The 14,424-nt window shown below is 42.5% G+C and overlaps 1 protein-coding gene across 3 annotated transcripts in view; it reads left to right on the plus strand.

Moving 5' to 3' along the window:
- Positions 1 to 14,424, plus strand: part of TMCC3 (transmembrane and coiled-coil domain family 3) — a 299,140-nt gene that overhangs the window by 105,337 nt on the left and 179,379 nt on the right. The window lies entirely within an intron of this gene.

The following is a 14,424-nucleotide window of genomic DNA, read 5'->3' on the forward strand; positions in this document are numbered from 1 at the left end:
TAATAATAATAAAATGACCCCCCTAAAATGGGGATCACTAATAACCTTGTCCTAAGACCATTGAATTTGAAACATAAGTGCAAAGCGTTGCATCTGTAGCTGCTTTAAGCCTTCATTAGCTCCCCTTTGCCCATGGAATAAAATCCAAGCCCTCTTAAATTAAAACCCAGGGTCCTCAGTTCCTCCCCATGTCTTCCTTCCCACCCCCATTACCTCCCACTCAATACAGGGCTCCAGGCCGCCTCTCACCTCCCTCCATCTGCTTTACATTGCTCCTTTGCCCAGCTAAAGGGTTATTCCTTGTTTAAGGCTTAACTCAGTGAAAGCAGCCAGGAAAAAAGTGTACATCAGAAGATTCTGTTTTTATGAAGTCCAAGAATACACAAAACTAACCTGTCATGAAAGAATTAAGAAACTGGAGAAGGGGGAAGAATTGACAGGAAAGGGACATGCTAGAACTTTCTGGGGGTGATGGAAGTGTTTCAAACCTTGTTTTTGATGGCAGCTACACAAACGTATGCATTTGTTGAAACAGGATGCTGAGTGCTTAACATCTGTGCATTTTGTTGTATATTAATAATACCTTTTAAAAAATAAGTATGCACATAATCTCCAGAAAGCTTTCCCAGGCTGAATTTAGCCTCTCTTTAGGTCCCTAACTCCCTGCACACATTTCTGTTGTTGTACTTAGCACGCTGTATCGTTGTGTCTCCTTTTTATGAATCTGTGCTCTTTTAGTCTGCAAGTTCCTGTAAGGATCCTTTGGAACCTTGGGAATGCTGCTAAACCTTAACCTGTCTATGCCTGAGTTTCCTAATAAATAAATGGGAAAATAATAGTGTTTCCTACATAAGGCTGTTGTGGTGATGAAATGAGGGAACCCAGCATGTAGTAGGCACTCAGTAATTATTAATTCTGAAAATGTATTCACATTACACTTATGTGCAAAGAAAGGATAGCTTATATTTCTATAGCTAACCCAATCCTCAATTGAGCTCCTCTTTTCTCCTAAGCAGGATAGCAGAGGAAAACCAAGTTTTATTCCAGTCAGATAACTTTGTCTCATCCAACAACTTAAACACCTAATACATTATTTTACTAAGTATCGATGAGAACAAAATGCATACCACTCATTTTCTCCAGGTTCACTAAGAGCTTTTTGCAGCACATTGATTTAGAGGGTAATGCACAGTTTGAACCATTTCTGATTCCAGAAAATAAACAAACATGAAGAAACCTTACAGTCTCTTGGCAGTTTGCAAATAGGTTATTAGTGTCAACCATTATTATGCAGGAAAAAAAAAAGCGAGCAGACCTTTTGACCTGAGTGTGGAAAACAAGATCTTTCTCATGATGCTCAGTATGAAGAATGCCCACCCAAGAGCTGGGGGCCTCAGGCAGTAAGAGGATTAATCATTCAGCACCTTCCACTGGGACTCAACTATGCTGCCTATTTCAGTGGACTCTGAACAAGTGTGGAGATTAATCATTCATGCTGGCAATGACTTTGACCTTCCTGAGCCGTCTCCCTGATTAGCCAAACATTCACTCATGATCACAGATAAACAGTAATTAAAAACTAAGGTCTTGGCCAGGCATGGTGGTTCACACCTGTAATCCCAGCACTTTGGGAGGCTGAGACGGGTGAATCACCTGAGGTTGGGAGTTCAAGACCAGCCTGACCAACATGGAGAAACCCCGTCTCTACTAAAAATACAAAATTAGCCGGGTGTGGTGGCACATGCCTGTAGTCCCAGCTACTTGGGAGGCTGAGGCAGGAGAATCGCTTGAACCCAGGAGGCGGAGGTTGCGGTAAACTGAGATTGCACTGTTGCACTCCAGCCTGGGCAACAAGAGCAAAACTCCATCTCAAACAAACAAACAAACAAAAACCTAAGGTCTACTTTCCAGCCATATCTGCACCCAACTGTAGATAGACACATCCTGGCCTCTGGCTGAGTGTCCGTAGGTTGAATCCATCTCCTTTAGCTTCACCCTACTCCATTGATTATTCCTGTTCTGATTGCCAATCTGCGGTGAAGTGTTTAAACCATGCCTTTGGGCACAGAAAGTTTGCCTGATGTGGGCTGAGAGTTGTGGTCATGGACCTCCACCTATCCGGATTCATTCAGATTCTGACCCAGCCTTCGAGGAGTGTGTGAGTGTCAGATAGGCCTGGTACCTCATGTGCCATAGGCTTGGACAGATCTCTGAACCTTCATGAACCTCAGCTCCCTGGGCCTCCAAACCCAGACTAATAGTTTCTGCCCTGCCTGCCTCACAGGGGAGGAAGTGACAATACTTGGTAAATGTTTACAGTTGAAAACACATTTAAATACAAATTGTTTTTGAAAGGGCATATACTATGTGATCTCACTTATATAAGGTACCTCAGAGGAGGAAAATTCACAGAGATGAAAAGTAGAGTGGTGATTGCCAGGGCCTGAGGAGATGGGCTAGAGAGTTGTTGTTTAATGGGTCCAGAGTTTCAGTTTGGGATGATGTCTGTACATCAGCGTAATGCCACTGAACGGGACACTTCAAAATGATGCACATGGCCAGGTGCGGTGGCTTATGCCTGTAATCCCAGCACTTTGGGAGGCTGAGATGGGTAGATCATGAGGTCAGGAGTTCAAGAGCAGCCTGGCCAAGTTGATAAAACCCATCTCTACTAAAAATACAAAAATTAGCTTGGCACGGTGGCAGGTGTCTGTAATCCCAGTTACCTGGGAGACTGAGGCAGGAGAATCACTTGAACCCAGGTGATAGAGGTTGCAGTAAGCTGACATTGCGCCACTGCACTCTAGCCTGGGCGATAAAGTGAGACTCCGTGTCAAAAAAAAAAAAAAAAGGTCCTTCTGAAACTATTCCGAACAATACAAAAAGAGGGAATCCTCCCTAACTCATTTTATGAGACCAACATCATCCTGATAGCAAAACCTGGCAGAGACACAACTAAAAAAGAAAATTTCAGGCCAATATCCATGATGAACATCGATGCAGAAATCTTCAATAAAATACTGGCAAACCAAATGCAACAGCACGTCAAAAAGCTTATCCATCACAATCAAGTAGGCTCATCCCAGGGATGCAAGGCTGGTTCAACATACGTAAGTCTATAAGTGTAATCCATCACATAAACAGAACCAAAGACGAAAACCACATGATTCTCTCAATAGATGCAGAAAAGGCCTTCAACAAAATTCAACAGCCCTTTATGCTAAAAACTCTCAATAAACTAGGTATCAATGGAACGTATCTCAAAATAATAAAAGCTATTTACAACAAACTCACAGCCAATATCATACCGAATGGGCAAAAACTGGAAGCATTCCCTTTGAAAAGTGGCACTAGACAAGGATGCCCCCTCACCATTTCTGTTCAATATAGTATTGGAAGTTCTAGTCAGGGCAATCAGGCAAGAAAAAGAAATAAAGGCTATTCAATTAGGAAAAGAGGAAGTCACACTGTCTCTATTTGCAGACGGCGGGATTGTATATCTAGAAGACCCCATTGTCTCAGCCCAAAATCTCCTTAAGATGATAAGCAACTTCAGCAAAGTCTCAGGATACAAAGTCAATGTGCAAAAATCACAAGCATTCCTATACACGAATAACAAACAAACAGCCAAATTGTGAGCAAACTCCCATTCACAATTGCCACAAAGAGAATAGAATACTTAGGAATACAATTAACAAGGAACGTAAAGGACCTCTTCAAGGAGAACTACAAACCACTGCTCAAGGAATTAAAGAGGACACAAACAGATGGAAAAATATTCCATGCTCATGGTTAGGAAGAATCAATATTGTGAAAATGGTCATACTGCCCAAAGTAATTTGTAGATTCAATGCTATCACCATCAAGCTACCATTGACCTTCTTCATAGAATGGGGAAAAACCACCTTAAACTTCATATGGAACCAAAAAAGAGACTGCATGGCCAAGACAATCCTAAGCAAAAAGGACAAAGCTGGAGGCATCACGCTACCTGACTTCAAACTATACTACAAAGCTACAGTAATTAAAACAGCATGGTACTGGTACCAAAAGAGATATAGATCAATGGAACAGAACAGAGGCCTTGGAAGTAATGCCACACATCTACAACCATTTGGTCTTTGACAAACCTGACAAAAACAAGCAATTGGGAAAGGATTCTCTGTTTAATAAATAGGAAAACTGGCTAGCCACATGTAGAAAGCTGAAACTGGACCCCCTCCACACCTTATATAAAAATTAACTCCAGATGGATTAAAGATTTAGACATAAGACCTAACACCATAAAAACTCTAGAAGAAAACCTAGGAAATACCATTCAGGACATAGGCATAGGCAAGGACTTTATGACTAAAACACCAAAAGCAATGGCAACAAAAGCCAAAATAGACAAATGGAATCTAATTAACTTAAGAGCTTCTGCACAGCAAAAGAAAGAAGCATTAGAGTGGACTGGCAACCAACAGAATGGGAACAAATTTTTGCAAGCTACCCATCTGACAAAGGGCCAATATCCAGAATCTACAAAGAACTTAAACAAATTTACAAGAAAAAAACAACCTTATCAAAAAGTGGGTGAAGGATATGAACAGATACTTTTCAAAAGAAGACATTTATGAGGCCAATAAACATGAAAAAATGCTCATCATCACTGGTCGTTAGAGAAATGCAAATCAAAACCACATTGAGATACCATCTCACACCACTTAGAATGGCAATCATTTAAAAATCTGGAGACAACAGATGTTGGAGAGGATGTGGAGAAATAGGAACACTTTTACACTGTTGGTGGCGAGTATAAATTAGTTCAACCATTGTGGAAGACAGAGTGACAATTCCTCAAGGATCTAGTAATAGAAGTACCATTTGACCCAGCAATCCCATTACTGGGTATATACCCAAAGGATTATAAATCATTCTGTTATAAAGACACATGCACACATATGTTCATTGTGGCACTGTTCACAATAGCAAAGACCTGGAACCAACTCAAATGCCCATCAGTGATAAGCTAGATAAAGAAAATATGGCACATACACACCATGGAATACTATGCAGTCATAAAAAGGATGAGTTCATGACCTTTGCAGGGACATGGATAAAGCTGGAAACCATCATACTCAGCAAACTAACACAAGAACAGAAAACCAAACTCCATATGTTCTCACTCATAAGTGGGTGTTGAACAGTGAGAATACATGGACACAGGGAGGGGAACATCACACACTGGGGTCTGTTGGGAGGTCAGGGGCTAGGGGAGGGATAGCAGGGGGTGGGGAGTTTGAGGAGAGATAAGGTTGGGAGAAATACCTAATGTAGGTGATGGCGGGGGAATGGAGACAGCAAACCACCATGGCATGTGTATACCTATGTAACAATCCTGCAAGATCTGCACATGTACCCCAGAACTTAAAGTATAATAATTTTTAAAAAAGGTTCACGTAAGTTGGGTGCAGTGGCATGCACCTGTAAGTCCCAGCTACTCTGGGATCGCTTAAGCCCAGGAGTTCAAAGCAACATAGGGAGACCCATCCTTTTTTAAAAATGGTTTAAATGGTAGTGTATATTTTATTATATTTTTTAAAAAATGTTAAGTCATCTTAATGTTCCTATACCTGCAAATCATCACAAGCTAACCTTGAAGAGCAGCCTTCCTGCCACTCCTGGTCCTTAGAATAGGACCCCAACCCTCCTTCTGAGTCTCCCATGCCCCCCCTCCTCTGAATATACTGGTTGAATGGAGAGGGGTTGAGATGATCAAGTCTGTATTGAGCTCCACCTTGGGTCAGTCACAGGACATACAAAGATCAATAGATGCAGTGCATCAGGTCTGGTATGGGATGCAGACCAGTCAATGGGGCGTTTTGGTACAGTGTGGGAGAGGCTGTGATGGGGTGGCCAGGTTCTGTGGGAGGACAGGAAGGCTTCCTAGGGTCCTGAAAGGCATGTCGGAGTTGACCAGACCAGGAAACTGTCAGAGGCACGGCCGCTGCCTCCACTTCACTAATGCTCATTTACTCTCATGCTTCTCTGCATTTGCTGGTGTGTTTCTTCCGGCTAGAGTGCACTCTTTCCTTTCTTTCCCCATACAACCTTCCTTATCCTTAAAGTGCCAGTTCAGGTGCCACCTCCCTTCTGGAGGCATTCCCTCCACCCAGCTGGAACGAATCTCCCCTGCTCCTGAGCTGCCACAGCCCCCTCTTATGTCTCCATTCAGCACATGTTTCATTCTGTCAGGTAATACAGCTCTTTATATTTCTGTCTCTCTTGTCGGATATATTTTGGGATTTTTATAGTTCCAAGTAAGAAAAACCAACCAGAACCAACTGCAACATAAAAGAGTCATTTATCACAATACAGGATGTCTTCCCTGGACCAAGATTGTTCCTGGCTGTCCCTGCTCATCTTTCCCGTTTCTGTCTGCTTCCAATCCATGTGGCAGGAGCAGATGACATTCCACAAATTCCAGGTCTGGCCCACCTCTGCCTTTTAAGAGCTTAGCCCAGGGAAGGTTTCTATCCTACTTAGGTCAATGATCACCCCTTGACCAATTAACTGTGGCCAGGGAAGCAGGATCACATGTACACACAGTGGAAGGCAAAGCCCACGTGCCTTGGGGAAGAGAATCCCTTAGGGTAGTATTGAGCATTGCAGGCTACTCAGCCCTACTCTTCCCTTGACTTCCCATCCTGCTCCACACTCCCCTATGGTGGTTTTCTTCCTGCCTCTCTGGCCATTTCTTCTTTCTTTCTCCCTTCCCTTCCCTTCCCTTCCCTTCCCTTCCCTCCCCTTCCCTTCCCTTCCCTCCCCTTCCCTTCCCTTCCCTCCCCTCCCCTCCCCTCCCCTCCCCTCCCCTCCCCTCCCCTCCCCTCCCCTCCCCTCCCCTCCCCTCCCCTCCCCTCCCCTCCCCTCCCCTCCCCTCCCCTCCCCTCCCCTCTTTCTCTCTTTCTCTCTCTTTCTTTCCCTTCATTTTCCTTCTTTCTTTCTTTCCCTTCTCCTTCTCTTTTCTTTCTCTTTCTTGCTTTCTTTTTTCTTCATCCATCCCTGACATTAGTGTTCTCTCTGGTTTCACTTATTCATCTTCCATTTTAAAATTTTCTTTAGATGATCTTATTAAGTCCCATGACTTCAATTGCTATTTTCATTCAAGTTATAGTTCCTACTCGTATCAGAGTGCCTGACCCCTATATTCTGCTGTCTAGTGATCATCTCCATGAGATGTCCCAGGTGCAAAAACTGCATGTGCCTTGTGTCTCTCTCCCCTTCCTGACACTCCCATTCATCTGAGCCTCCCGCATTCCTTGCCTCTGTGGATGGCATCACCAACCACCCTTTGTCACATCTGGGAGTCACTTTCACTCCTCATTCTTTACCTAAGAAATCCAATCTGTCATCAGACCCTTTCCCCGTTACCTCCTAAACACTTGTGAAATCCGTCCACTGCCATAGCCTTAATTCAGGCGTGCATCATCCCTTACTGTCTTGTACTAGACTCCCGTGCCACCGTGCTATTTGCTTCCCCATAGTGCAGCCCATTTAATCCTCCTATATAAAGAATCCGGTTATGTCAGTCCCTTGTTTAAAATCCTTCAGTGGCTCCTCATTGCTACTGGGATAAAAGTCATGCTTTGACGTGTGATATACAAAGCTCTCCATTGCCCGCCTGCCTGTCTGCCTCTCTTGTTTTCTCTGCAGCTGTTGCAGACCATGAGCAGTTTCTGAATGTGCCCTGCTCTCTAAGAGTCCCTTTCATGCTTGCTTTTCTTTTTTAAAAAGTTAGGCTTGGACCGGGCGCAGTGGCTCACGCCTGTAATCCCAGCACTTTGGGAGGCCGAGGCGGGTGGATCACGAGGTCAAGAGATCGAGACCATCCTGGTCAACATGGTGAAACCCCATCTCTACTAAAAATACAAAAAATTAGCTGGGCATGGTGGCCCGTGCCTGTAATCCCAGCTACTCGGGAGGCTGAGGCAGGAGAATTGCCTGAGGCAGAGGTTGCGGTGAGCCGAGATCGCGCCATTGCACTCCAGCCTGGGTAACAAGAACGAAACTCCGTCTCAAAAAAAAAAATAAAAAAGTTAGGCTTTATTACTTACAAATGAAGCCTTAATATAAGAGTAAAAAAGAATGGACGACTTCTCAAATTATAAAGGGGAAAAAAGAGATCATTATATTCAGGGGAAATGTACCTATCTCTATGGTCTCTGTTTAAAAAGCTGCAGTAGCAAAGACTTGGAATCAGCCTAAATGCCCAGCAGTGGTGGACTGGATAAAGAAATTGTGGCGCATATACACCATGGAATACTACACAGCCATAAAAAATCACGTACTTTGCAGCAACATGGATGGAGCTTCTAAGCGAACTAACAGAAAACCAAACACTGCATGTTCTCACTTACAAGTAGGAGCCAAACGTTGAGTACATGTGAACACAAAGAAGGGAACAGCAGACGCCGGGGTCCACTTGAGTGTGGAAGGTGGGAAGACAATGAGGGTTGAAAAACTACCTATCAGGTACTATACTTATTACCTGGCTGATGAAATAATCGATACACCAAACCCCCATGACACACAATATACGTATACAGCTGTCGCAAACCTGCACATATACCTCTGAACCTAAAGTAAAAGTTAAAAAAAGAAGAAATACCTTATTTATATTCATAAATTTAGAGTTGTTTGTCAACTCAAATTTAAATTTGATACTAATAATTTTAAATTAAAATGTGCTATGTAAATATACTTGGACAGATACAGTTTTCAAGTTGATATGCTTTTGCTAAGATAAAGAATTGTCAAAGTAAATGCAAATATAAGAGAAAAACGACTTATTGGTAGTTCAGCTACTGAAACTTTTAAATATGTTTCACACAATTTAGGTATGTGAAACTACTCTTACAAGTGTAAGTTTTATGAAATCAAAATCATCTCAAGTATGTCTAATAAAGATTTAACTCTTTTTTTTTTTTTTTTTTTGAGACGGAGTTTCGCTCTTGTTACCCAGGCTGGAGTGCAATGGCGCGATCTCGGCTCACCACAACCTCCGCCTCCTGGGTTCAGGCAATTCTCCTGCCTCAGCCTCCTGAGTAGCTGGGATTACAGGCACGCGCCACCATGCCCAGCTATTTTTTTGTATTTTTAGTAGAGACGGGGTTTCACTATGTTGACCGGGATGGTCTCGATCTCTTGACCTTGTGATCCACCCGCCTCGGCCTCCCAAAGTGCTGGGATTACAGGCGTGAGCCACTGCGCCTGGCCCAAAAATTTAACTCTTGAAATGAGATGTTTTATGAGTATAAAACACACACTGAATTTCAAAGGCTTTGTAAGCCTTCAAAGAAATGGAACATATCTAATTAGTAATTTTTCTAATACTTACATGTTGAAATGGTAATTTGGATATAATGGATTGCTATTTATTAAATTCACACAAGATATCATAGAAGTAACCAATACTATTAAATTAAAATATTACTTTGTCCTGTAAACCTTGTACCTAATGCAGCAGGTGATCATTATTACTCCGATGTAAGTTACTCACCGTAATTTTTCATGCAAGCTTGCTGATTGAGGTGAGATACTCTTCTATGGACTAATCATGGGTGCTTTGCTCTGTTAAGCAGCAAACTTTCATAAGGCAATCAAGGATGAAAGTGAGCAAAAAGTGTAGTTTTGTACCAGAGCACTCAAATTTGAGGCTGCCAAAATTTTAAATAATTATTTTTAAAAGTAATCATCCAGTTAGCAAAAGTACTTAAACAGGCTGGGCGTGGTCACTCACACCTGTAATCCCAACACTTTGGGAGGCCAAGGCAGGTGGATCGCTCGAGCCCAGGATTTGGAGACCAGTCCGGGTGACATAGCAAGACCTCATCTCTACAAAAAATATAAAAATTAGCCAGGTGTGCTGGCATGCACCTATAGTTCAGCTACTCAGGAGGTTGAGGAGGGAGGATGGTTTGAGCCTGGGAGGCAGAGGTTGCAGTGAGCTGGAATTGCACCCCTGAACGATTATTGCTAATAATGATTATTATTGTTATTTAAAATGTACTTAAAATATGAAGATATCAGATATCTGTAATATTACAATATGATTTCCTAAAAGGTGACTTGAGGATCATTTTGCTTTAGCTTCTGCCATTAAGATGATTAGTTTGACTCAAGGTACAACACATAACAAATGAAAAAGATATGCCATACCTCTCTACTCTTGTTAATTTTAGGTGTCCAGTGTATGTGTCTTCAAAGTAGTTAATCATATATTGTGTTTCTTTTAATATGTTGCTAAGTAAAGTCATAGGAAAGTTAAGAAAAAGAATATTATGCTGCAAAACAAAATAAAATGAGAACACTTAACTCAAAATTTTTTTTAAAAAGCTGTGCTTGAGTTCAAGAATAATAATAACCCTGTATCAGATATACCAGATACCTGTAACCTACCTCTACCCCAAACCAAAAAAGGCTTGAAGGGGCTGACAATGTCATTGAACATGTCCTAGAGATAGTCACACGTTAGATCTGTATTCCACATTGAAATCTCCTGAATGTAAGGTGAGAGCTGGAGGGAGCATCACTGTCTACACAGCTGGCACAGCCCAGCCCTCAACAGACTGCCCTTCCTGTCTTCTACTAGGCTTTGCCCAGATGCCTGAAATGGGACCTGCCCTGAGGCTAGGAAAGGACATGTGGGCACCCACCATGGGGACAAATGCAGGATTCTGTTGATGAGGAAGAACACGGAGAGTGTATGTTAAGTAAACGAACACCAGCTTCCACCACAGCCCTGATTTGATGTCCCACAATGATCAATGTTTTACACTGCTTCACCATGGATGGGCTACTTCCTGGTATCTGTGCCAAGTCTGCCATTGCACAGAATTCTCAGTCTCTATAGCTACGGTTGCCCAAGGTTCAAACGTTTTAAGTACAGCCTTCTGTCATGCACTACTTTATTAGGAATGTTTGGTTGCAAATAATAGAAAAATCAAACAACAGTGGTTTGGAAAAACGGGGGCTTTTTTTCCTCATATGACACATAATCTAGAGGTCGACGGGGTTCAGGGCTTCATCAGAGCTACGTGGTGTGTTGGCTTTTGTCGTCACGGTGACAGCATGGTGGTGCTCATGTCTACTTGGAAGGGAAGAAGGGTAGGGAAAGGACTCCTCTCACCAACTCTGCTTCCTTTTGTTAAGAAACTCAAAACAGACTTTTGTTTAGGTTTTATTCACCAGAACTATGATACAGGCCATCTGTGACTTCAAGAGAGGCCAGGAAAGAGTATATTTAGCAGAGCATCTTAATAGCATGAACAGAATTGGGGTTATGCTAATGAGGAAGAAATGAGGGAAGGTTAATGCACTCACAGTTAATAGCGCCTTTCATATATTATATCAAATGTGTTTCTATCACCGTAGCTACTCATCCTGTTTACTATTGGTGAAATCCTTTAAGTATTGCCCTTTTAGCTTGCAAACCTCAAATATGTTCTAATATTTTTGCAAAGTGCTTTCTGCAGAATGTAGTTTTAATTAGAATAGCCCTGGCATTAAACTGGCAAAAGGTATTGATTGGATTGAGTGTTTTCTGAAAACCACACTTATGATGTTAGTTTTTCACTATCAAGTGGTTTAATCAGACATTTGTAATATAAATGCAAATTAATATTAATATTCTATTCGTATTAATATTAATTCTTATTAATATTCTATTAATCATGTTGAGACTGGATGGTCCATGCTTGATATATGATTGTTAGAATGACTCAATGTGCATATGAGGACTTTACTTATATTCTTAGTGCTAATGTCAGTAATTCTTCATAATCGTTCAGTTTTTTTTTTTTTTTTTGAGACGGAGTTTCGCTCTTGTTACCCAGGCTGGAGTGCAATGGCGCGATCTCGGCTCACCTCAACCTCGGCCTCCTGGGTTCAGGCAATTCTCCTGCCTCAACCTCCTGAGTAGTTGGGATTATAGGCATGCGCCACCGTGCCCAGCTAATTTTTTATATTTTTAGTAGAGACGGGGTTTCACTGTGTTGACCAGGATGGTCTCGATTTCTTGACCTCGTGATCCACCCGCCTCGGCCTCCCAAAGTGCTGGGATTACAGGCGTGAGAATCGTTCAGTTTTATGATAAGAATTTGTTGGGATCGAACAACTCATCAACAGTGTAATTTCTGTTCTGCTTCAGTTCCAATGACTGATTCAAACCCACTGCTCTGAATTCTCTCTGTTCCTCTTATTTCCCATGGATCATGACACTCACACTGTTGTTTTACTTTCCACTACAACTGTATGATCTGAGAGGACGTGAACCGCATCTGTCTTGTTTACCATCTGCTTCCCAGAGTTCCTGGCTCATAGTAGGTACACAGTAAACATGAGTTGAATGATTTAATTACCAAATGACTCCTAATGATCAGTTACATTTCAGCAGCAGAAGCAGCCCCAATTGGCCTACTAGTTCCTGTGTGCTAGCCAATGTTTTATTTAAGGTGAAAAATTAGACAACCTAAGCTACTTGTTAGAATATGTCAGGCTGTATTTGGATATTTAGGTTTTTACCTAAATATAGGTACAAACATACAGATGCTATATGTTTGTTTCTGTTTTTCTCTGAAACATGTTTATGTAAGTCCAGGCATCAAGAGAGAAAATGACTTTGTGGTTCCAGTTCCCAAATCTTAGGGAATTGCTGTGATTACCTAAACATGGGTCAGGAGCCGGCCCCTGCTGCAGTCATCTGTGTCCAGGAGGGTGGGCCATATGGTCATGTGGTGTTTGTAAACATCCAGCTGGGCTTGAAGCTAGGCCTGGAGGAGGGAACTGAGGCAGACAGTTCCATAGGAACTGGCAAGGTCATCTCAGCCGTCTTCCTGTGTAACTGCTTTGAGCCTACCTCGCCATGCATAACATGTGCACACTTGCAGTGTCCTTTCATTCATTCAGAAATCATTGAACGCCTGGGTCAATGATATGTATTACATATCACTTACAACCCATCCTCTGCTCTCTTTCTCCTCTAGCCACACTGACTTCTCTCTGCTTTTTGAAAGGGGCTAGCTTTCTCCAGCCTCCGGGACCTTGGCATGTATCACTGAGCGCCTGCTGTGGGTCACGTGTACAGTGTTGTGCTCTGCCACTTACTCTCTCAGTGTTCATTATACTCTCTATGCCTTGATTTCTTTACCTGAAAAATAAGCAAAGGCATAATACTTACTTTGTAGGACCTGTTTTGAGGATTAAATGAGATATAATATGTATGTAAACCTCAAGCAGTGCCTGGCACGTGTTAATGAAATGTGAGCTGTTACAAGTCCACAGTCCTTTTCCAGAATTCTAAAAAATATATATATTTTTTGAGTCAGAGTTTCTGTCTGTTGCCCAGGCTGGAATGCAGTAGCATGATCTTGGCTCACTGCAGCCTCAACCTCCCGGGCTCAAGTTATCCTCTCGCTTCAGCTTCCCGAGTAGCTGGAACAACGTGCATGTGCCACCACACCTGTCTGATTTTTGTATGTTTTTGTAGAAGTGGAGTTTCACGATGTTGGCTAAGCTGCTCTCGAACTCCTGACCTCAAATGATCTGCCCATCTCAAAAAGTGGGCAGGTGTGATGGGATGACAGGTGTGAGCCACCATGCCCCACCCACAATTCTAAAATTTAAAAGCTATTGAAAACCAAAGTTTCTTCATACTTGGACAGAAATTCTCACCTGATCTGAACTAAATGACTTGCAGAGCCTGACCTGAAAGGATGTGAGGTGATTTTGAGGCTTTATTTAGCTGTTTAGTGTGAATATTCACACATTTTGCTGCAGAAATATCAGTGTGGCAGATTACAGGGTGCTGCCCCAGCCTTATGGGCAGTATTACATATTATTGTCTTTTTTAAAATTATTTTTTGGGACAGAGTCTCACTCTGTTGCCCAGCCTGGAGTGCAGTGGTGTGATCTTGGCTCACTGCAACTTACGCCTCCCAGGTTCAACCAATTCTCTTGCCTCAACTTCCTGTTGAGGTACACGCCACCACACCCAGCTAATTTTTGTATTTTTATAGAGACAGAGTTTTACCGTGTTGATCATGCTGGTCTTGAACTCCTGACCTCATGATCCACCCACCTCGGCCTTCCAAAGTGCTGGGATTACAGGCGTGAACCATCGCACCCGGCCATTATTATCATTTTCAAGTGAAAAATTTTAAATTCTAAAACACATCTGAGCCCTAGGTTTCCGATGAGGGGTGATGGCCTTGTGTTTCCTTCACCAGTATCCTCATCATCACGTGCCTTGGTGAATGAATTACAGTCTCTGCCTTGGAGGAATGCACAGCACTGAGTGGATTGATGTCAGTCCAGTGTGACGGACTAGGTTAAAGGCAACCTCGGTCCAAGAGAACACATAGGGCAGCCCTACTCACAGCAGTG

This window comes from Aotus nancymaae, unplaced genomic scaffold, assembly GCF_030222135.1.
Source record: "Aotus nancymaae isolate 86718 unplaced genomic scaffold, 86718_ANA_hifiasm-v0.15.2.pri h1tg000016l, whole genome shotgun sequence".
Taxonomy (NCBI): domain Eukaryota; kingdom Metazoa; phylum Chordata; class Mammalia; order Primates; family Aotidae; genus Aotus; species Aotus nancymaae.